Here is a 22412-nt window from a genome sequence, read left to right as displayed (position 1 = left end):
GCTGAATGGGCAGAGAACAGAATTTTTAGGGCAGTGAAAAAATTCTGTATATCATAATGATGGATAAATATCATTATGCATTTGTCCAAACCCACAGAATGCACAACACCAAAGTGAATCATAATGTAAACTATGGACTTTGGGTGAAAATGTATCAGTGCAGGTTCAACAACTGAAACAAATGTAGGACTCTGGTATAGCAATAATGATGGGGGATGGGAGGAAGGCGGCTGTGTATGAGTAGGAGCAGTGGGTTTATGAGTAATCTGTACCGTCCCCTCAATTTTGCTGTGAACTCTGCTTTAAAAAGTCTTAATTTGTAAAAAAGAAAAAAAAATGGGCAAGGGGTCTGAATATACACATTTAAGTTCCTTTTGTATAGTCCTTAAATGCCGTCATTCTCAGTGATCAGTCCTAGGGAATCTGTCTTTTCCTACCTCTAGGAAGTTTTCAACCTCTGGTAGGTTTTCTCAACTATCTAGTTACTAGTACAGTCTCTATGCTGATAAATTTTAAAACCTACATCTTTTGAGTAAGCCCAATCACAGCCTTGGGTAGTCTCTCAAAACTGCTTTTTACTCACAGCCAGGCTCTGATTATCTCATGTTCAGCCAATTACTCTACCTCATCAATTATCTCCTAAATATGTTTATATTACATTTTATTCCCCCCCCCCATTTTTGTAACCATCATGGTAGTACCAGTCTGATATATTAAAATGTGCTCCTACTTCTCTCTCACTCATAATCAGCAGACACATTGCTTTCCCCTAAAAGTAAAATGAAATCTGATGTTATCACTCCCTGACTTTAAAGTGCTTCTTTCAGTGGTACTTCCATACCTGTAAGGTGGCTAAACTTCCATGGCTGGGGTTTGCGATATCTAATGTAATCTGCCCATCTATTTAGATTGTCAGTCTCCATGCTCATGCTCCCTTTCTGTACTCTAGCCAACTAAATCACTTTCAGGCTTTTGAGTTGTCATGCTTCCTTTTGACACTGGCTTTACCCACACTGCATGTTTACTCCTCTTCCCAAAGTCATCTGGCCAGTTCTTGTATATCCATGTTCAATTTTCAATAAATACCGATTAAGTGAGTTTTCTTGCCTCACAATATCATATCAGGCTCTTATTAGACTTTTCTTTACATTTCTAATTTTAAATGAATATTGCTTTATCAAGTATATCTAAATATGATAAAGTCTCTTCCTGCAGTCTTGCTAGTTTGATTCTTATATGGTCCTCTTACAAGTAGGTTAAGGACTTAATATTTTATAAATATTACTATAACAACTAATGCTAATAACAGTAATAATAATATTAGTTATAATATAAAATTATATTTATTGAGTAGCTATGTAAGTGTTTTTTTTGTGGTAAAATTATATATTCTTTTACACAAATGTAATGGCTAGTGTACAAATGTGTGATTAAAAGGATTGAAGGAACCACACTTAATAATCTCTAGAGAGAGGTAACAGAAGTGTCAAGTTGAACTTTAACATTCATTCTATTTTTAAAAAATTTTACACTGATGATCAGTTCATTGAGCATTTGTGCAATTGAAAGAAAAGACAAAACACAAACAGGACAGCTAATGAGCTGAATAATATATCTTTAGTTTTAGGATTAAAAATAAGTATATTTTCTATTTAGAATAAATAGAAAATAGGAAACATCTTGGAAATAATAAGAACTTGCCAGCATTACTTTAAAGCAGTATTTTCTTAGTATTATGCTAAATTTTTTATATTAATTTTTATTCTTTGAGGTAATGCTATTGTTTAAGAACTATATTCAAGTTTAAGGAATTAGGAGTTTATCTAGATCTTTTTGTTGTCTTAGCCTAACTATGTAACCATTAAACTCAAGAAACAAGGGAAAATTTGCGTACAACTGAGCAGAAAAGAAGGAAAACAAATCTACCTACATTTTTATAAAGCCAATTCAAGGCAGCCCAAACCCTCTGTTAGTGGATAAGTTAGATAGAACAACCTGTTGCCCTAGCTCTTCGCAGAACAACTTCACTTTAATGGCACTGAAGGGTTAAGTTAAAAAAAAAAAAAAAAAAAAAAAAGAGAGAGACTACAGAGATAGAAGAAAGAAATAATTTACATTTAAAAAGAAAGTGTTTAACCTTTAAAGAAGTGATAAACAAGTCAGATAAATTCTCTAAAAATACACCCTTTGATGTGGGTCTCCCCACCTTATTACTAACAGATGTGCAAATAAAGTAGGCAAATAACAAGATAGTCGATTATTCTGCCTCAGTCCAATATTCTGTTATTTCTTGTTATTGATTACTTTGTCTGCTTTCCGCCAGTTAATTTTATAGATTCACATTGTGTATAGAAAAATAATTATCTACAACAATAAATTCTTTGCTAAAATATCTGACTGAAAGTATTTCAATATCAATTATGATCTTTGGTGATTCCTTCTTTTATATGCTCACATCAATATTTTTCTTCATTCTATAATAATTTTCGAGCCTATTTAAAAACTATATTCCTAACCTATTTAGCATAATTTTTCATCAGAATCCAGAATTTGCTTTTGTGCCATTAGTTATTAATTTGTAGTGACTATACTTTCTTTCATTAACTGAGATAGGTCAAAATTCAGAATTAATCTAGTTAAGAGGAACACATCTTAAATGGTATCATATTTACTGAAGTAAAAATTGTAGTTCAAAATGATCTATTTAATTATTGAGTTTTCATTCACTCTTTTTTTATACACGAGCTATATTTGTTATTTTGGAAAAGGCATTTAAATTCAAATAGATAATAATTAAGACCTTTTCCTTCGTCTTCCTAAAATATTGTTGCTTACATGAATTTTGTGATTAAAGAAAAATCTCAAAACAAACAGTAGTTGTATTTTCTTGTTTGACACAGACCCTGCTATTTACAACATTTATATAAATAGAAATCTAGAGACCCACAGGAAACTACCAAAAGATTACCTACATTATTCAAAGTACACATTCATTAACTTGTATTTACATGCCATTCCAATGTATTTACTTTAATAGGGAAAAAATGCAAATGACACAATTATTGTTGTTCAGTACTTCCTCAGAGGGTTCACTACAGACAGTATATATAGTTGGGTGTCTCAAGGTATGACTGCCATGTAAATTATACATGCTCATTTTATTGTGCACCGATGGAGCAATTTTCACATAATTCAGAAATTAAATCTTAGAATTTTTCTATTAAAACATTTTTAAAAGTCAATTTGAAATATTAAACTAAGTATTTATTTAAAATTATTGTAGGTATGCCCTTAACACATAAAATTACATTAAGTTTTTCTTTAATTAATTTAAATTATACTTTTCTCAGTTCCACTATTTAACTTAAAAACTATTTTAGTTTAAAAATTATTTCTTCTCATAGTAATTACTATTATGTTATAAAAGTAACATTAAATAGCTTATGTTATCAAGTTAATCATTTCTGATTCTCTTGTTCTATTATGGTAATCCTTCAAAATCTGATGATGTTTCATTTTTTTCAGGAAATCAAGAGCATTGTTTCTTTACACATACTACTTAATTTATAAGGATATAAAACAATAGAACAGATGATAAAAACTATAAAGTGATGTATACATAAAGCTTCCTCTCAGCATGTAACTTTAAAATTTCACATCTCATACATCACTGATATTTAGCAATTGGGCACCAATAGCAAGGCATAATGGACTATTCTGATTGGTCAGGTGCCTGTTCTGAAACATATCTATGGATAATTTTAGATACTTTAAGGTTTGTATATTTTGAATATCAACTTCAAATAATACATAACAAATCCATAGAAGTATTTTAAATATTTAAAACTATTAATCAGTCAAAACAGTCATCCAATCTCCAGCTGCATTTATTGAATGCTAATCTGCACCAGGAACAGGTGCTAAATGCTTTTTGTTTGTTAATTATTTAAATCTTCACAGCTACTCCATGCCACTGTAGTTAACGCTTTTATGGGAAAACAGAAGTTCCACAGATTAGGTAAATTTTACATAATTACACAGATAATAAGCAGGAAGTTGAAACTCTAATCCATTATTGTTTATATCAAAGCCGTTTCATTTTAATCCCAACCTACACTAACTCTTAAAACATATGAAATACATTCTTGTCTCTTTAAAGTAAAATATAGTTAGTCCAATTCAAAATACTGTTAATTGTTCTTGACTCATGGAGGATAATTTATAAATCATTTAATAATTATTGATATAATTTATTGAAACCAATTCTATACTGTTATTTTGATCTAGACTCCAAAATGATTACTTTTTTTCTACATGAAAATACCGGAGACAGAAAATAGCTATTATTTTGTCAGCTAGAGAAATTAAGAAATCACTGAACCAGAAGTAGTTGTAGTTATGTTATTTACTTGACTTTGCTTGTGTACAAGTATGGATTTTAAAGTATTTTTTTTTCTTATGCTGGCAGTTATAGAAAATTTAAAGAAATTGGACATATAAATTGCTTTGGGACTTCTAATACAGTACTCTATGAATATGGTGATGGCATAATCTTGATATTTCAGAAATAATCAAAGTTTATTTTTATTTTTTGTTATACATTTAAACTTATTTATTTTTTAGTCCAATAGTTTTATTTATTTATTTTTAAGTTAAGTTTATCGGAGTAACTTTGGTTAATACAATTATATAATTTTCAGGTGTACATTCTCATTTGACATCTATATATTCTATTGTGTGTTTACCATCCAAAGTACATTTTCTTTTAGCTATCATATGTTTGATCCCCTTTGCCTACTCCACCCTCTCCCTACCCCATATATTTGACCACCCTTTACCCCATCTACCTCCTCTCTTCTTCCTCACCCTCTAACTCTCTGGTAACCACTAGTCTATAGTCCGTGTTCATGAGTCTTTTTGTCCTGTTCCTTTGTTGCTTTTAGGTTTATATCCCACATATAAGTGATATCATGTGATTTTCAACCTTTTCTGTCTGGCTTATTTTGCTTAGCATGATTATCACAAGGTCCATCCATGTTGTCGCAAATGACAGTATTTTATCTCTTCTTATGGCTGAGTAATATTCCATTGTATATATGTACCACAGCTTCTTTATCCAATAATCTATTGTAGGACACTTCTTTGGTTGCTTCCATATCCTGGCAAATGTGAATAATATTGCTGTGAACATCAGTGTGAAAATATCTTTATGGATATGAGTTTTCAAGTCTTTGGGGGTAAATACCCAGTAGAGGGATTGCTGGATCATATGGTAGATCAATTCTTAGTAGTTTGAGGAACCTCCACACTGTTTTCCATAGTGGCTGTACCAATTTGCAGTCCCACCAGCACCATATGAGAGTTCCTATTTTTCCGAATTCTCTCCAACATTTGTTATTGTCCTGTTGAGTATAGCTGTTCTAACAGGTGTAAGATGGTATCTCATTGTAATTTTGATTTGCCTTTCCCTAATAGCTAGCAATATTAAGCATCTTTTCATATATTTGTTGGCCAAATGTCTGCTCAGGTCCTCTGCCCATTTTTTGATTGAATCCTTTGTTTTTTTGTTGTTATTGAGTTGTATGAGTTTTTTGTATACTTTGAATATTAGGCCCTTATTGGAGGCATTCCTTGCAAATATATTTTTCCATTAGAATGGTCATCTCTTTGCCTTGTTGACAGTTTCTTTTGCTGAGCATAAGCTTTTTAGTTTGATGCAGTCCTATTCATTTATTTTTGCTTTTACTTCCCTTGCCTTTGAGGTTAAATTCATAAAATCCTCTTTACGTCTTTGACGAGAGTAATACAAGAGTAATATTGGCCTCATAAAATGAGTTGGGAAATATTGCCTCCTCTTTGATTTTTGGAAGAGTTTGAGGAGAATAGGTATTAAATCTTCTTTGAACATTTGGTAGACCTCACTGGTGAAGCCATCTGGTCCTTGGCTTTTACTTTTTGGTAGGTTTTTGATGATTGCTTTAATTTCCATACTGTTGATCAGTCTATTTAAAATTTCCAGTTCTTCTTGATTCAGTCTAGGAAAGTTGTATTTTTCTAAGTACTTGTCCATTTCTTCTAGGTTATTAAGTTTGATGTTATATACTTTTCATTTATTCTTATGATCCTTTGTATTTCTGAGGTGTCTGTTGTGATTTCCCCTCTTTCGTCCCTGATTTTGTGTTTATCTGTGTCCTTTCTCTTTTTTCTTTAGTGAGTCTAGCCAGGGGTTTGTGAATTTTATTAGCCTTCTCAAAGAACCAGCTCTTTGTTGCATTTATTTTTTCTATCTTTTGTTGTTGTTTTCAATTTCATTTATTTCTGCTCTAATTTTAATTATGTCTTTCCTTCTGCTGACTTTAGGCTTCATTTGTTCTTCCTTTTCTAGTTTTTTTTTTAAGATGAAGCATTAGGTTGTTTATTTGGGCTTATTCTAATTTTAGGAGATAGGCCTGTAATGATATGAACTTTCCGCTTATGACTGCTTTTGCTGTGACCCGAAAGTTTTGATATGTTGTACTATCATTATCATTTGTTTCTCTGTATCTCTTGATTTCTCTTTCTATTTCTTCTCTGACCCAGTTATTCCTCAGTAGCATATTGTTTATCTTCATGTGTTTGCGGTTCTTCCTGATTTATTTTTGCATTTGATCTGTAGTTTTAAGGTATTATGATCAGAGAATATTGTCAGCATGATTTCAACCTTCTTATATCTGTTGAAGTTATCTCTGTGTCCCAGTATGTGGTGTTTTCTAAAGAATGTTCCCTGTGCACTAGAGAAGAATCTGTAAGCAGCTGCCTTGGAATGGAAGGTTCTGTAAATGTCAATTATGTACAGTAAGTGTAACATGTCATTTAAGGATGTTATTTCTTTATTCATTTTCTGTTTGGATGTCCTGTCCATATCCGACAGTGGAGTTTTTAGGTCCCCTACTACAATAGTATTTTGGTCTGTTTCTCCCTTTAGTTCTGTTAGTAATTGTTTTACATATTTCGGGGCTCTCTGGGAGCATAGATAATAATAAGTGTTATGTCCCCTTGGTACATGATTCCCTTTTCTCTTTATCATTATGAAGTGTCCCTCAGTATCTTTCTTTACCTTGTTTACTTTGAAGTCTAGTTTGTCCGATATTAGTACCGCTACTCCCACTGTTCTCTGAATGCCATTGCTTGAAATATCATTTTTTGCCCTTTCACTTTGAGTCTATATTTATCTTTGGAGCTGAGATATGTCTCCTGGAGGCAGCATATGGTTGGATTTTATTTTTTGATCCATTCTGCAGCTCTGTGCATTTTTATTGGTGAGATCAGTCTATTTACATTTAGGGTGATTATTGAAATACCAGGTCTTCTTATAGTCATTTTATCTTTTGCTTTCTGGTAGCTCGGTTTTTCCATTGCTTCCTTGTTTTTGTGTTTCTGTTTTCTTTATTTTGGTTGGATTTTGTGGGTTTTCCTTCTGGTCCTTCTTGTTTTATGTTATATACTTCAATTCTGAATCTTCGGTGAGTGGTTACCAACGAATACAAATATGTAAAGGATAGTGTATATGTGTATTTACACACACACACACACATACACACACAGTCATCTGTTTTCTTCTGTATGTGCCTTATCTCCTTTCCCCTTTGCAAATTTAGATCTTTGAATCCTCCCCTTTACAGTCATTGTTATCTTAATTTGTCCCTATGTATGCTGAACGTTCATTACTATCTTATAACAATTCACTTTTTATTATTTAAGCTTATAATGCCCTATTCTTAGTAAGAGGTTACACTCCTCTGCTTCTATTTGCCTGATAGTCACTTTACTCTTAATTATGTATTTTTTTGTTGTTGTTATTTTGTTTTAGGTGAACTGACCCCTTTCAATATTTCTTGTAGTGCAGGCTTTGTAGTGGAGAAATTCCCTCAGTTTAATTACTCCTTCATATCTAAAGGAGAGCTTAGCTAAATATATTATTCTAGGCTGGTAGTTTCTTTCACCTAATAGTTTAAATATTTGATTCCATTCTTTTCTGGCTTATAAGATTTGTGCTCAGAAGTCTGATGATAATCCAATGGGTGTTCCTTTATAAGTTACCGTTTTCTTCTCCCTAGCTGCCTTGAGATTCTATCTTTGTCATCAATTTTTGATAGCTTTAATACAATATGTCTTGGTGAAGGCTTTTTTGGGTTGAGATAATTGGGTGTTCTGTTGACTTCTTGAATTCCAAGCTCCAGCTCATTCCTTAGATTTGGGAAATTCTCATTAACTATTTGTCCGAAGATGTTTTCTAGTCTCTGCTCCTTTCCTTGCCTTCAATAATGCCCATTATTCTTATGTTTCCTCTTTTGATGATATCTGCTAGTTCTTGAATTTCTCCTTCATTATTTTTTATTATCCTTTTTCTCTCTTGTTCCTTTTGATTTATTTTTAGATTTCTGTCTTCAATATCACTGATCCTTTCCTCTATTTGGTCAACTCTATTTCTCAAGCTTGCTATTTCATTTTTCAACTTTTACAGTGTGTTCTTCTCCAGAAGTTCTATTTGGTTCTTTTTTAAGGGTTCCAATCTTCTTGCTCTGCTCATTTAGTTTTTTTTTTAATTTTTGAAATTGTTGATATGACTCATTTTGGAATTCACTGAGTTTTTTTAGAAGTTCCATCCTGAAGTCTCTGTCTTTAAGTCGCATATTTCTATGTCTATAAGCTTATTTCCTGGAGGTTTTTCTCTTTCTTTTTGAGATGCCTTGTCACCTTGGTTGTTCATAGTGTTTAATGGACTCTTTCTCCTCCTGGACATTGATGGAAGTGTATTCTGCTGTTTTTCCAGAAAGAATGTTTATTATATAAAAGTCTCTCCAGCCTGCTGCAAAGAAGGCACTTTTCTTTTGGTGTCCAGTAGGTGGCGTCTAAGCCTCTTGGATCCCTGCTTTATATAATGCTTTAAAGTACCTGTGGTAGCTCTCATGCGCAGATTCCATGCTCAGACGTGATGGTGTGCAGTTTGGATGTTTTTTGTTGAGTTTTAGATGTTCAGCTTATTGTTGTTTCAAGGGGAGAGATCTGAGGATGTCTCACTCTGCCATGTTTTCGCAAAGTCTCTCCATTTGATACTTTTAAATGAAAGTATCAAAGCATTTAACTTGTATGCAGAATCATTAAAATTATATAATTCTTATTTGGTAGCTTATCCTGAGAGAGTACCAGAGAAGTCAATGTGAAGATGGCATATCGAGTCATCTCAGAACTTCCTTCTCCCAAATGAGCCAATAAAGTCAGCACTTTTGAACAGCATAGGTTTGAACTGCATGGATTCACTTATACACAGAGTTTTTTCAGTAAATATAGTGGCACTTCAAATCTGTAGGTTTTGCATCCACAACTCTGAAAGTTTATTTTTATACTAATTTGAATGATCAGTCTATTACTACTTTGACTGATACAATAGTTCCCACTTATCTAGATTTTGCTTTCTGCAAGTCAGTTACCTGCAGTCAGCAGCGTTCAGAAAATATTAAATCAAACATTCCACATTATATCCATAGTAGCCTAATGTTACATCGCAATGCTGTTATGCACCTCACTTCATCTCATCACATAGGCATTGTATGTTCTCACATAATCACAAGAAGAGTGAGTATAGTGTAATAGATATTTTGAGAGAGACCACATTCACATAACTTTTGTTAAAGTATATTATTATAATTGTTCTTTTTCGTTATTGTTAATCTTTTTCTAATTTTAAATTAAACTTTATTATAGGTATGTATGTATAGGAAAAAACAGTATTTATGAGGTTTGATACTATCTAGTTTCAGGCATTCACTGAGCGTCTTGTAAGGTATCCCCCACAAATAAGGGGGAACTACTGTATTGATTTTCTGAGTTGGGGTTATAGAATATCTATACTTATGTATGAAAATTGTTATAGATGTTATTAAGCAGAATAAAATGTAAATATTTAATAGTGAAAGCATATATTAATAAAAATTAATAGGAATAACAAAAATCTGAATTTGCAATCCTGTATTTCATGAACAAAAACTGAAAAGCGCTCATTTCCTGTCTTACATGACTGACCAATCGCAGGTTGTATATACATAGAGAGACGGCTTATTTTTCCTTCAGATTCAAATTAGAGAAATATAGATTTAAATATTGATATAAATGAATAACATTTAGTTGTTCCAAATGCTATGTACTAAAGTGAATAATAGGAAAGATGCATTTTACATTTAAAAAGAGCGACAATAGTTTTAAAAAACCAGGAAATCTGAAGATAACCAAAGAAAGACCATATTTAGTACATATAAAAATAATTATGTATTAACATTAGAAATTGAAGTTATAGTTCCCAAATCTTGTTTAAAAACAAAGTTAATTTATTAATTGCTTATAAGACACATGTAAAAATGAAATGGCACAGTGTTAAAGTAAAAACATGAAGAAATATATAAGATAAATATATAAAAGCAAAAGGTATTACAATTCTAATAGAAACTTCAACTAGAAATAAAAAGATCATTACATTAAGCCAAATAGAGCATTTTATAATAAACAGTAAAATGCAGTATAGTATTTGGTATCAAAATGCACATTACAAAAATGGCTAAGCATAAACAGAAGTTCAAAAAGTTATTAAAAACAATTTACTGTGGAATTTTAATCATTTCTCTGCTTTCAATATGAAGTTTACAAAAATATTATATAGCTATATATGCTTATATTTTTATCAATAAGGATAGTTAATAGTTGGTTATTAATTTTATAACTAAAAGGGAGATGATTTTTCTTCTTTTCAAAATCTAAGCTACTATTTATAAATTAAATAAATATATTCAATCACAATTACTTTTTTTCTTATTTTTTTATGGTGACATTGGTTAATTAAATTCAATAAGTTTTGGTTGTACACTTTAACAGTAAGCCATATAAATATTTACACTGCGTTCACCTTCCATGGTTGGATTTCTTTTTGTCACCACATATTTGAACCCTTTTACCCTGTCTACCTCCCCTCTCCTCCCCCACCCCCTCCTCTCTGGTAACCACTAGTCTATTGTCCATGTCAATAAGTCTCTTTTTTTTGTCCTGTTCATTTGTTGCTTTTAGGTTTATATCCGACGTGTAAGTGATACCATGTGATTTTCAACTTTTTCTTTCTGGCTTATTTTGCTTAGCATGATTAGTTCAAGGTCCATCCATATTGTTGCAAATGGTGGTATTTCATCTCTTTTTGTGGCTGAGTAGTATTCCATTGTATATATGTACCACAGCTTCTTTAGACAATCATGGATCATAGGACACTTTGGTTGATTCAATATCCTGGCCACTGTGAATAATGCCGCTATGAACATTGTTGTGCAATTATCTCAACCACAATTAAAACTTTCATAATATAACACTATAGTTTAAATAATAGAAAAAATACAACTATAAAGGAAAATAAAACTCACAAATTAAATAAAAATGAATAGGTAGAAACAAATATAGAATGTGTAAATTGATGGTACAAAACAATATCTAAGAAAACTTATGGAACAACAAAACATATTAATGACTGATAAAAAGTTCATAGACTTAAGAATTTAGATTATCAATTTTGAAGCCAAATTATCTCAGCTCTGGATACATATTAGAATCATATAAAGTATCCTACCTGAGGCTGGTTAAATTAGAAACTCCGGGAATGGATCTTAGCATCTGTAGTTTTTGTTGTTTTTTATAAATACCAAAGGTGATTCCAATGTGTAGCAAGTTAAGGAACAACCAAAACATCATAATAAGATATTATAAATAACATAAAAACATAATTTAAAGTAGAAGAATAATAAAAGCAATAAACAAATGTAATTAGAAAATAAAAAATAATATAATTGAAAAATAAATGTATAAGCTCTTTATAGAAAGATCAATAAAATAAACTACTCAAGAATTCAGTTACTAAAAAAAAAATGATAACTGAAATTAAAACAATAGGAACAATTAGTTAAAGAGGATATTATCCTAATAGAGTTCATAAAGGCCTTTAATAAAATTCACATATTTCTGATTGTAAAAATTAATTTGCTATAAATTGTTAGCATACATGTATTCATTAATGTAGCAGTTGAAAAATCAACAAACAAAAATAATATAAGTAGTTACCAATTAAAACTGAATGCTTTTAAAATCTTAAATTATCAACTAAAAGGAATAAAAATCAGAAATATTTAAGAATTATATACATGAAAATATAAAATTTCATTTCAAAACCAAAGAAAACCTGAACAATTGAGTAATTCTTTCTTCTTGGAGAGGTTAGTTTAATTTTCAAATAAATGAATACTTCCTCAAATTGATCTATAAACAACTCCAATGAGATTATTGTTAAAAAATTTAATGAATTCAAAATCCTGTCTGAAAAAAGTTAAAACCCAAAATGATAATGAGTGGAATTTATTTTTTTGAAAGAAGAATAAGGTGGAAGGACATGTACTTTCACATTTTAAAGACATTATCAAATTACAGTAAGAACAAGTGGTAATATCTGAAAAATGGGTGTTCACTGGAGCAAAAAAGAAAGTCCAGAGTAAATGTTATTTGTGGTGCACAATAAAGTTGGCCTCTGAAATCAGTGAGGAAACTTTAATAAAAATTTATATTTTTTTCTCATACATTAAATTTCAGGTGAGTTATACATATGATTATAAAAATTTACAAAATGAATATATTTGAAATATTTATCTAATTTCTTTTGGAAAATAACTTTCTAATCATAAAAGCAAGAGTTGTTTGTTTCCACTTAGAATATAGAAACTGACAAGAGATGGTCACTCTCACTTTAACAGGAAAAAGATAAATGCATAATTTCTAAAGTCCATCAAGGAACTGAGTCACAAGACAACCAATTGAACTGAAAAAACAACAGGCTTCTTAGAGAAAAGGCAAGATGTAAGAGACATTTTGGCCTTTTGGAAAACAGAGAAGGAAGAGGCGGCAGTCATAAAAGGCAGTATGATTTCACTGTAGGGAATGGGCATAAAAATACAATTTAATAAATGCTATGAATATATACAACTTTTCATAATAAAACAGCTAAATGCCCAGGAAATTAGAGAGAATTCACAGAGGATATGACATTTTTAAAGGTCAGGATTCAGTTACAGAGAACAAAATACAGTCTGGCTAGTTTAAACAGAAAGACACTTGATACTATATACTTAAGTCACATGCTAAATCTTTAGGAGAGCTGAAGAAACAAGTCAAGCTTTCAGAAATGGCCCGCAAAACCACACTCCAGACCGAGATCACTGAAGAACTGCATCTCCTTCTATGATTAGGAATCTACCTAACTGGAAAGTTTCAGCAGTAGCTGCTGAACTGGAAACAAGTCACCACTCAGTGGTCAAGAAGCAGACAGGAATCAACTCTTTTAGTAGCCCGCATTAGAACAATACATGCCTACCATCATCTACTTCAGCAGATCAAATGCTCCAGAAATACCTGTGACTGCCATGAAGCCAAGAACTATACCCTGCAACTGCTGCTACTATTATCTCAAGAAAAATAATTCCACCTAGATCTTATTTGCCAGTGAAAACAGAAACAAGAAGTAAAAGCTTTGTCTCCCTTCTGACATCTAAATTTGAAGTACATCTGATGGAAAGATCCCAAACCTCTTCTGGCCCCATCCTTGGCTGCAAAAAAGTTTAGGAAATGTAGTTTTTAGCTTCCCAGTCTCTGTGGAGGAGGCTTTATTCATTAAGAGGTTGGGTTGGATGGTTAGCACCTTTCCATCATAGATATTGTCATAATGTTTGGACTGGGCCTTAAAGAACAAATAGGAATGTTTCAGGAGGAGTACTTGGAAGGAGATCTTAGGCAGAGGAAGTGAGGTTTAAAATAGTAAAGAGGAGAATAAACAAAAACAGATTGGAGTTTCTTTTCAAGAAGCACAAATAGATTGGGTGACTAAAAAATGTTTGGGTGGATGCGTTGGTGGGGGAATAGAAAGATTTTGAGTAACATTTTATAATAACTGGGTTTTGCTTTAGGAGAAGTAGGGAGCTAATAAAAGTATTTAAAACTAAAGTGCCGAATCCTTTATTTCTTATTAAATTTATTGGAATGACATTGGTTAATAAAATTATATAGATTTCAAGTGTACAATTCAATAATACATCATCCATATAACATATGCTCATCACTCAAAGTTAAGTTTCCTTCCGTCACCATACATTTGACCTCCTTTACCCTTATTTCCTCCCTCCTCCCCTCTTTCCCTCTGGTAACCACTAAACTGTTGTCTGCATTTGAGTTTTTATTTGTTTATCTTGTTCATTTGTTGCTTTCAGTTTTATATCTCACATACAAGTGAAATCATATGGCTCTCAGCTTTTTCTTACTGACTTATTTTGTTTACCATGATAATTTCGAGGTCCATCTATGTTGTTGTAAATGGCAATATTTCATCTTTTCTTATGGCTGAGCAATATTCCATTGTATATGTGTCCCACATCTTTTTTGTCCAATCATCTATAAAAGGTCACTTTGGTTTTTTCCATGTCTTGACAACCATGAATAATCCTGCAGTGAACATCAAGGTGCATATATCTTTACTGATAAATATTTTCAAGTTTTTTGGGTAAATACCCAGAGGAGAGATTGCTGAGTCATATATTATTCTAGTCTTAATTTTTTTATGAAACCTCTTTACTATTTTCCATAGTAGTTGTACCAATTTACATTCCCACCAGAAGTGTATGAGGGTGCCTTTTCCCCCATAACTTCTCCAACACTTGTTATTACTTGTGCTGTTGATAATAGCCATTCTAACAGGTAAGAGGTGGTCTTGATTTGCATTTCTGGAATAGCCGGTGAAGTTGAGCATCTTTTCATATGTCCTTTGGCCATTTGTGTGTCTTCTTGGGAGAAATGCCTGTTTAGATCATCTGCCAATTTTTCAATTGGACTTTTTGTTTTTTGTTGTTGAGTTGTATGAGTTCTTTATATAGTTCGGACTTTAGCCCTTTATTGGAGCTGTTATTTGCAAGTATCTTCTCCTGTCCAGTTGGTCGCCTCTTTGTTTTACCAATGGTTTCTTTTAATGTGCAGAAGCTTTTTAGTTTGATATACTCCCATAAAATCCTCTCTAATTCCAAGATCCATGAGTTTAATACCCATGTTTTCTTCTATGCAATTTATTATTTCAAGTCATATTCAGGTCTGATCCATTTTGAGTTAATTTTGGTATATGATAACAGCTGCCTATTTTCATTTTTTTTTTTTTTTGCATGTGGCTCAGCACCACCTATTGAAGAGGCTTTCTTTTCTCCATTATATTTCTTATTTTTTTCCTGAAATTTTGAAATTTTATTGTTATTGTATAGGAATGCAATAGATTTTTGCACATTGATTTTGCATCCTGCAACTTAAAAAAAAATAAATGAAGATGATACTAAAGATCAAAGGAATTTTAGTGTTTCTTAATGTTCTTCCTACAAGAACATCATGTATATTTTAGTTCTCCAGCATGAAATTCAGGCTTTAGTATAGAAAGAATGCCAAGCATATGTTTGTACCTGGCCTGAATGTCATAATGACCTAGATATAATTTTAAAAACAACAAGACGGAATGTAGGCTTACCCAGTATGGTGTGTGTATATATATAGCTCTGTATTAAATGAGCTCAGGAAAGAGAATCAACCAATTAGAAATATTCCTTAGGAAAACAAATTTGGAAAATATTGAGTTATACACATTCTCATGGTTTACTGCAAAATGCTTAGATTTTATAAACTAATGTCCAATTTTAATCTTTATGTCAATGATATACATTGTTTTTCACAGTTATTTAACAAGAGAAGTATACTTTCCTAAAGCATTTTGGAGGGCTAGTGTTTTACGGAACAGATTTTAGGTATACTGACGTAAAGTCATTGAATTTCTCAATTATTTCCAGACTCCTTGGGAAGTAATATGTTTTAAAAATTCGGATTAAGTCACCATTTATTTTATCTCTGAATATTTGCATTTATTTTTAATGTGCTTCCCTTGAGCATTTACACAACTAGGCAGTTCTTAATTTAACTTGGCAGCTGGAAGGGAAAGATAGCATGCACAATTAAATTTATAGATTATTTTTTAAAACATCTTTTATCCATTTTCTTTACACCTCTCAACATAACAAACATCTTTTACTAAGAAATGGAAAAACTTATAAAATTTGCAGCATCTGCTTCTTTCTTATGCTTACCAACTAGGATTTTTAAAAAGTGCTGTAAATGGTTCAAAGCTAGAATATTGGACAAATGAAATAAAAGTTTGGAAAATCCATAGGTGGAATTTGATTCTAATTATTTCAAATTATTAAGAATACTAATTTAAATATATGGAAAAGATATAGAGTTGATATTTTAGCAGGTGTCAAAATGGAAACAGCTAAACACGAACTTGACAAAGGTAAGCAAGTAAGGAAGACTTTATTCAAGATTTTACCGCCAAAGGGTGAAGAGGCCAGAATTCAATCTGAGCACAACTCTTCTTGAAATATAGGGCTGAAGAAATTTTCAAAGCTAGATTGGAGAGGTCATAGGACATTTCTTTTTGAAAACTGACTTTATTCAGAGGAAAAGTAAACTTTATCTTATTTTTGTAACAAGAGGTAGTTTTACAACTTGGAGCAAGTCAGGCTTCTGCCCTCACAAGGAAATGGGGAAATAAAGGTTCTAGCTTCCCTGACGGTTGGTTACATTTCAAAGCGATGGCTCAGGGCTCCAGAAGGGCTCCATGAGAAAGAGCCCCAGGTTGTAAAACTTGCAAGAAGCCTTTACAAAGATTTACATCTGAAGGACAGTGAAAGGATTTATGATTAAATCTTTTCTAAAGTAAATGTTCTAAGAAAAGGGAGGTCAGGGGTCTGTAGACAGGAAGAATCCTGCATAAAGTTTCCTCAAAACAAGGGAAAAGTTAGGCTGTCTGGGGCCCCAAATATAACCAGGGAGTTGGATGTGAAATTTCCTGGCCATTTTCATACTATTAAGTTTTAAAGGTAGGTATTGCCAGATAGATAGATCAATAGGAGAAGATCTCTTGTCAGGGACTGGACTTAACATTTTTACTACGTCTCTATTTCTAAAGAATCTGTTTACTGAAAAGCAGAGCAAGAATGGAAACATTTTTATGGCTCTCCTTTGAAATTGTTTTCTGAAAATTTTTTAAAAAATATAAGAATAATCATAATCCTAAAATTACTAACACAAAGGAAAAATACACACTAATATTTAATACTTTTATATTTTAAGTTATGTAATCATGTGTTCACAGTAGAAAGTATATGTAAAATTTATTTTTTTCTTTCAATTATTTACTCTAGTTTTGTAGTTTCCCCATGCCTAATTAGCTGGTAGTTACAAATGAGGCCATATTTCATAGCTCTTTACATCTTTATTGGTATTTTCCAGACTAAATACTTTGGGGAAGGCTCAGGGTTATCTCATAAGTGCTCATGTACGAGTCTGGTCAGCTGTTTTGTGACTTTCTTTACACAGCTTCTACCATTGACTTTACTTTCACCTCAGCTGGGTTCCACTGGACCCTGAAGGCTGTTAACTACTGGGTGCTGGGACTAGTTCACGCAGGCACTGTGGTCTTAAGTAGAATTCTTAATAATGCACTTATGTTCTCAGGTTATGTTTCTGATAAACTGGTATTTGTGATTCTCTTCTTTTTGCATAAAATTATTTTATGCTACATGTAATCTAATGTGTGACAGAGTTATGAATTAATATTTTCCTATATTCATAAGTGGTTCTTCTCATTAGGACCCACAGGGAAGTCCATGATGGAATGAATATTACATTGATTGCACTTTTCAGCATTCTTCTCCTCTATGTGTCCTTGGGGTTTTACGAGTGTGTTATGCTTGTCACATCTGGCTCTCTCTTCTTTTGGGATGAGTTCATTCCAAGGGTCTCATTAGATATTCATGCACACAGATTTCTGACTGAACAATCCACACATTCTCTTGACCATATTCAGACGTGTCTAATTTTCAGTTTAGGTTTAATATGCAATCTATAATACTTGATTTTTAGAGGTATAAATTATTTATTATTATTATTTTAGTTTTTGTCATCTTAATTTTAATTTTTATTTTTTATTGCTTTTTGAAAAATTTATTAGTTTCAAGTATACAGTGCATTAGTTAGACATTTATATAATTTATACAATGATCCCCTTAATTGCTCTTTCTCTCCTCTGGCTCTCTACCTAACCATTACATTAATGCTTACTGCATTCCCTATGCCGAATATAGATTCTTTTGCTTGCTAATTCTTTCTCATTTTTAAGTTCCCTTAAATTTGTCAATTTACAGTCTCCAAAATGTAATCATTTTAAATAGGCATGTAAGTTTCAGTTCTCCTTTATATAAATACAGCACACAATTTTTAGAAATATTTAGAACATTGATATATTGTACAGCTTACAAGAAAGTCATGGCCCATGCACAAAATTGCATTTTCAAACTATTTTGCTGTTTCTTTAAAAAAAAAAATGCTGTCTTGTGTCAGTTTAGGAATTTAGTTACATTAGTGAACAAAATAGGCTACAATTCTTATCCCCATGAAGAATATATATTATATGAAAAAATTAAGAAAAAATTAAGAATTTGTCTTCAACATTTCTCTGTTTATTGTTTTCATAAAATGTTTTTTTTTATGAATACGGTAAAATTTTATATTTCCTTGTAATTAACAGTAACAGCTTCTTCACTCTAAATGTTTGCTCTCTTTACAGAAACTATCACAATTTCCGGAGAAAAAAATGTAAAATTGTTCTATTTTTCCTAAATAGACAATCATAGTAAGGAAATAAAACAGTGAAAAGAATTTCAGATCCAAGAATCTATACTCTGTTGTTATTTTGTCACTCAGTAACCATAACCAACTACTTGATTACTGTGACTCTGTTTCCTCATCTGTAAAATGCAGCTAGGAATAACTTCTTGAAAAGGTTGTTGCAAGAATCAATGAGGATAATAAATGTGAGCCTGGCTGCTGATGTGCCTGGGACTTAGCACTTAACAGCATTGATTATGTTCCCTGGTTACTCTAACCCTCAAAAATTAAGTCTGGTTATTTGCAAATCAAACATGTCAAATAAACTTAAGGAAACTGGCAAATTTGAAATAAAAATGGCTCCACCAAATATAAATTCTGTCTTTTTCAACCCTCTCATATTTAAATTTCGAATAAAACACTTATCATCTTATGTTTTATATTTATTAGCTTCTTATCTCATGTCTCCTGCTATAGTATAAAATCCTTGATAGTCATAAATATATGTTCTAAAAAAATATGTTCTAAAGAATGTCCTCAGGAAGGGCTTTGCCCAAAGTACATTCTTAATAAATAATTTCTGTGTTTTTAATTTGTAGCCCTCTAAGTTCACAGTTTCCCCCAATAATATATATTTAAAATAAAAAAGTATGCCTTATTTTTATAATTTATCAGGAAGAACTGATGATATTCACCTTTAAAAAAATCTCATTTTGTTTTCCACAGTTTAGCTTTTAATTGTCAGTATTCCCAAATGTACCCCAAAATAAATCTCCTTTCTTTCTATATACCTAGGAGTCTCTTTAAAATATTGCTTCTGTTATAAGGGACAACCAAGATAAATTACATTGTATTATTATGCATGACAGAGCAACAGAGCACCATTGGGCCCAATTCGCTCAATTTCTACATATCTTTTATGAGCCTTCTCACATAGAAGCAGGGAATTTAAATACTCAGAAAGAGTTATATATCGCAGCCATGTAAATTCTCTCTCTCTTTTTATAACTGGAACACAGTTGTTGTCACATGCAGTTGTCATCAACCAAGTGTCTCAGGGGTAAATAAATCACCAAGGAGATCAAGTCGGCAAGAATTTCACTTTGCTAAGTAATAGCACTCATAGGGAAGAAATTCTAAAAAATTTCCAAATATGCCAGATGCATGTTAGGATATTTAGGAGAAATCATTAGCTGTGACTCCCTTAAGCCTCATTTTACTTCAGTTTAGTCAAACAGAAACCTTTTTCTGAAAAACAGGCAGTCATCGAGAAAGCTATGAGTATCAGGAATTTTGGATTCCAATCTTGATGCTCCCCCAGCTTAGGTCATGTCGGCAAGTTTTTTATTGATTCTATGCCCTTTTTATCCCTCTCTGAAAGCCAGGATTGAGAATTGGATATCTTCCATTAAGTGAACAGGAAAACAATGGAGAAGGAAGTAGGTTTTACTTTCCTGTGTATAAAGTCACTAACTGATAATAACAGAAATGGTATGTAAATTTAGATCTCTTGGGCTGTCATCTAAAGGGTTGAGGAATGCAGTAGTTCAAGACACACGAGTCTGAAAATACACTAGGAAAGGTATTACTGTTAAAATGGCATAGTTGATTGTCTTAAAGGTTCTATCATTTTCATTTCTTTTCATATATTAACCATCACTGTCTGATCTTCCAACAGTGGAGCCAACAACAAAAGGTATTAGAAAATTATTTTTAAGGAAAGGATAATTAAAATATTAAATTTGTCGGTCTCATCATGACATTTCACCACAATTAAACGCTATACCAAGTATGAGAAAGAGAGAAAGTATATATTTTAGTTTAGCAGAAACTGGGCACTGGGGTGCACCGCCGTGACATCAGCTCCGAGGAAGCTCTTGTGCTGCCCTTTCGGGAAAGCCACACAGACGTGGCTGGTAATTAAGAGAAGTAACTAACATTTATGCGTTGATATCGTTGTGTTTTTTAATTCTGACTACCTCTGAGGTAGGTCTCATTATTACTGTCATTTTGCAGATGAGGAGTTGGAGGCTCAGAAAAGTTAAAAATATTTTTCATAGTTATATACCAATTATTTTTAAATCTAGAACCTGTTCTCTTAATAGCATGATCCAAGTCATATCTATCTATATACAACAGCATTGCCATTTTATTCATCGAGTATATAAAAATACAGCCCTAAGTGAGCAGTTATTATTTAGAAAATATTATATATGTATTTTAAATGTACCGACTGGCTGCTTTTGTGAGAGGATGTGAGATAGTTCTCTTAATGCAACGTAATATCCAAATGCAACATAACAGCAACGATGCAAATATTTAAAAAATAAACTGGTGAAAAAGAGAAACTTCTCACCTTCCACACCTGTACCACACAGGCTGCCACCCTCACCATGTACCCTGCAGCGAACCCTGCCTGTGCCCTGGCCGGCCTCCCTTTTTCACATTTAAAGGGATCTCCCCACCAGAGGTGCCCTGTTGCTAAGAACAGTACAATGGAGCAAATCCTGAGCTTCAACCTGCAGCACAAATTCAAATTCCAAGGTCCCTTCACCAACAGTGACACCACAAGCCTAAAGCTTGGCAACTCAACAGACAGAAATGTGTGTTTTAAAGTGAAGACCATGCACTATGTAGGTAATGCATGAGGCCAAACAAAGGGATCATTGATGCAGGGGTGGAGACTAATGTGTATATGATGTTACAGTCCCAATGATCCCAATGAGAAAAGTTAACACAAGTTTATGGTTCAGTCTACGTTTGCTCCAACTGGCACTTCTGATATGGAAGCAATATGGAGGAGGCAACACTGGAAGATCTTTTTATGGATTCAAAACTTAGATATTTGTTCGTATTGCCAGCAGAAAATGCTAAAGCACATGATGTAGAAAAATAAAATTATATCCAAAGTGCATCAAAGACAAACTCCAATGGTGTCTAAATTTCTGAGTTCTTCATTGCATGGCACTGAAATTAAGATAATGGAGGAATGTAAGAGGCTGTAAGGTGAAGCTCAGAGGCAATGGAAGGAGAACAAGCAATTCAAGGAAGAAGATGGACTTTGGATGAAGAAGTCAGAGCAACAGTCCTGTTCCTGTGTTAGTCATGGCTGGGGAGGAGGGCTTCTGCACCCTGCAATTCACGCTGGTGGAGTTGTTCTTTATTGTTGGTGTAATCATAGAGAAAATCACCTCGTAGAGGCAGCACATGAAGGATGGTCACTTAAACTGATGGTCAATTGAGTTATCATATCATGAGATTTAAATTTATTATAACCATGTATAGAAAGAAAATGTATGATGACACCTCAAAGGTCTTGCCTTTAAATTACTCCTCCCTGCGAGCACACACATACACCAACAAATACAACATACGATCTTTTAGAAAGTTAAAAATGTAAGTGATTGAAGTAAAAGAATCATAGTTATTAATGACAAGAGGAACCAGGATTAAATGCTAATGTTATATTGTGTTGTTTTAAACATTTGTAGCCTTGGGACATGTTGCTGGATTATCTCTCTTAAAACAGGACACTTTTTCTTGCCTGTTGGGTCTGGCCCATGGGGAGCTGGAACCCAGTTGTCAGGATGTGGAGAGGCTATCATTTC

General features: G+C 32.5%; 1 pseudogene; it reads left to right on the top strand.

Moving 5' to 3' along the window:
• The first annotated feature begins 21197 nt into the window (after window positions 1-21197).
• On the top strand, window positions 21198-22002 carry LOC107511134 (annotated as a pseudogene).
• Window positions 22003-22412: the final 410 nt, after the last annotated feature.

The sequence above is a fragment of the Rousettus aegyptiacus genome, unplaced genomic scaffold, assembly GCF_014176215.1.
Source record: "Rousettus aegyptiacus isolate mRouAeg1 unplaced genomic scaffold, mRouAeg1.p scaffold_m13_p_8, whole genome shotgun sequence".
Lineage (NCBI taxonomy): Eukaryota > Metazoa > Chordata > Mammalia > Chiroptera > Pteropodidae > Rousettus > Rousettus aegyptiacus.
Note: the sequence above shows the minus strand (reverse complement) of the source record. Positions and strands in the feature narration are given on the sequence as shown.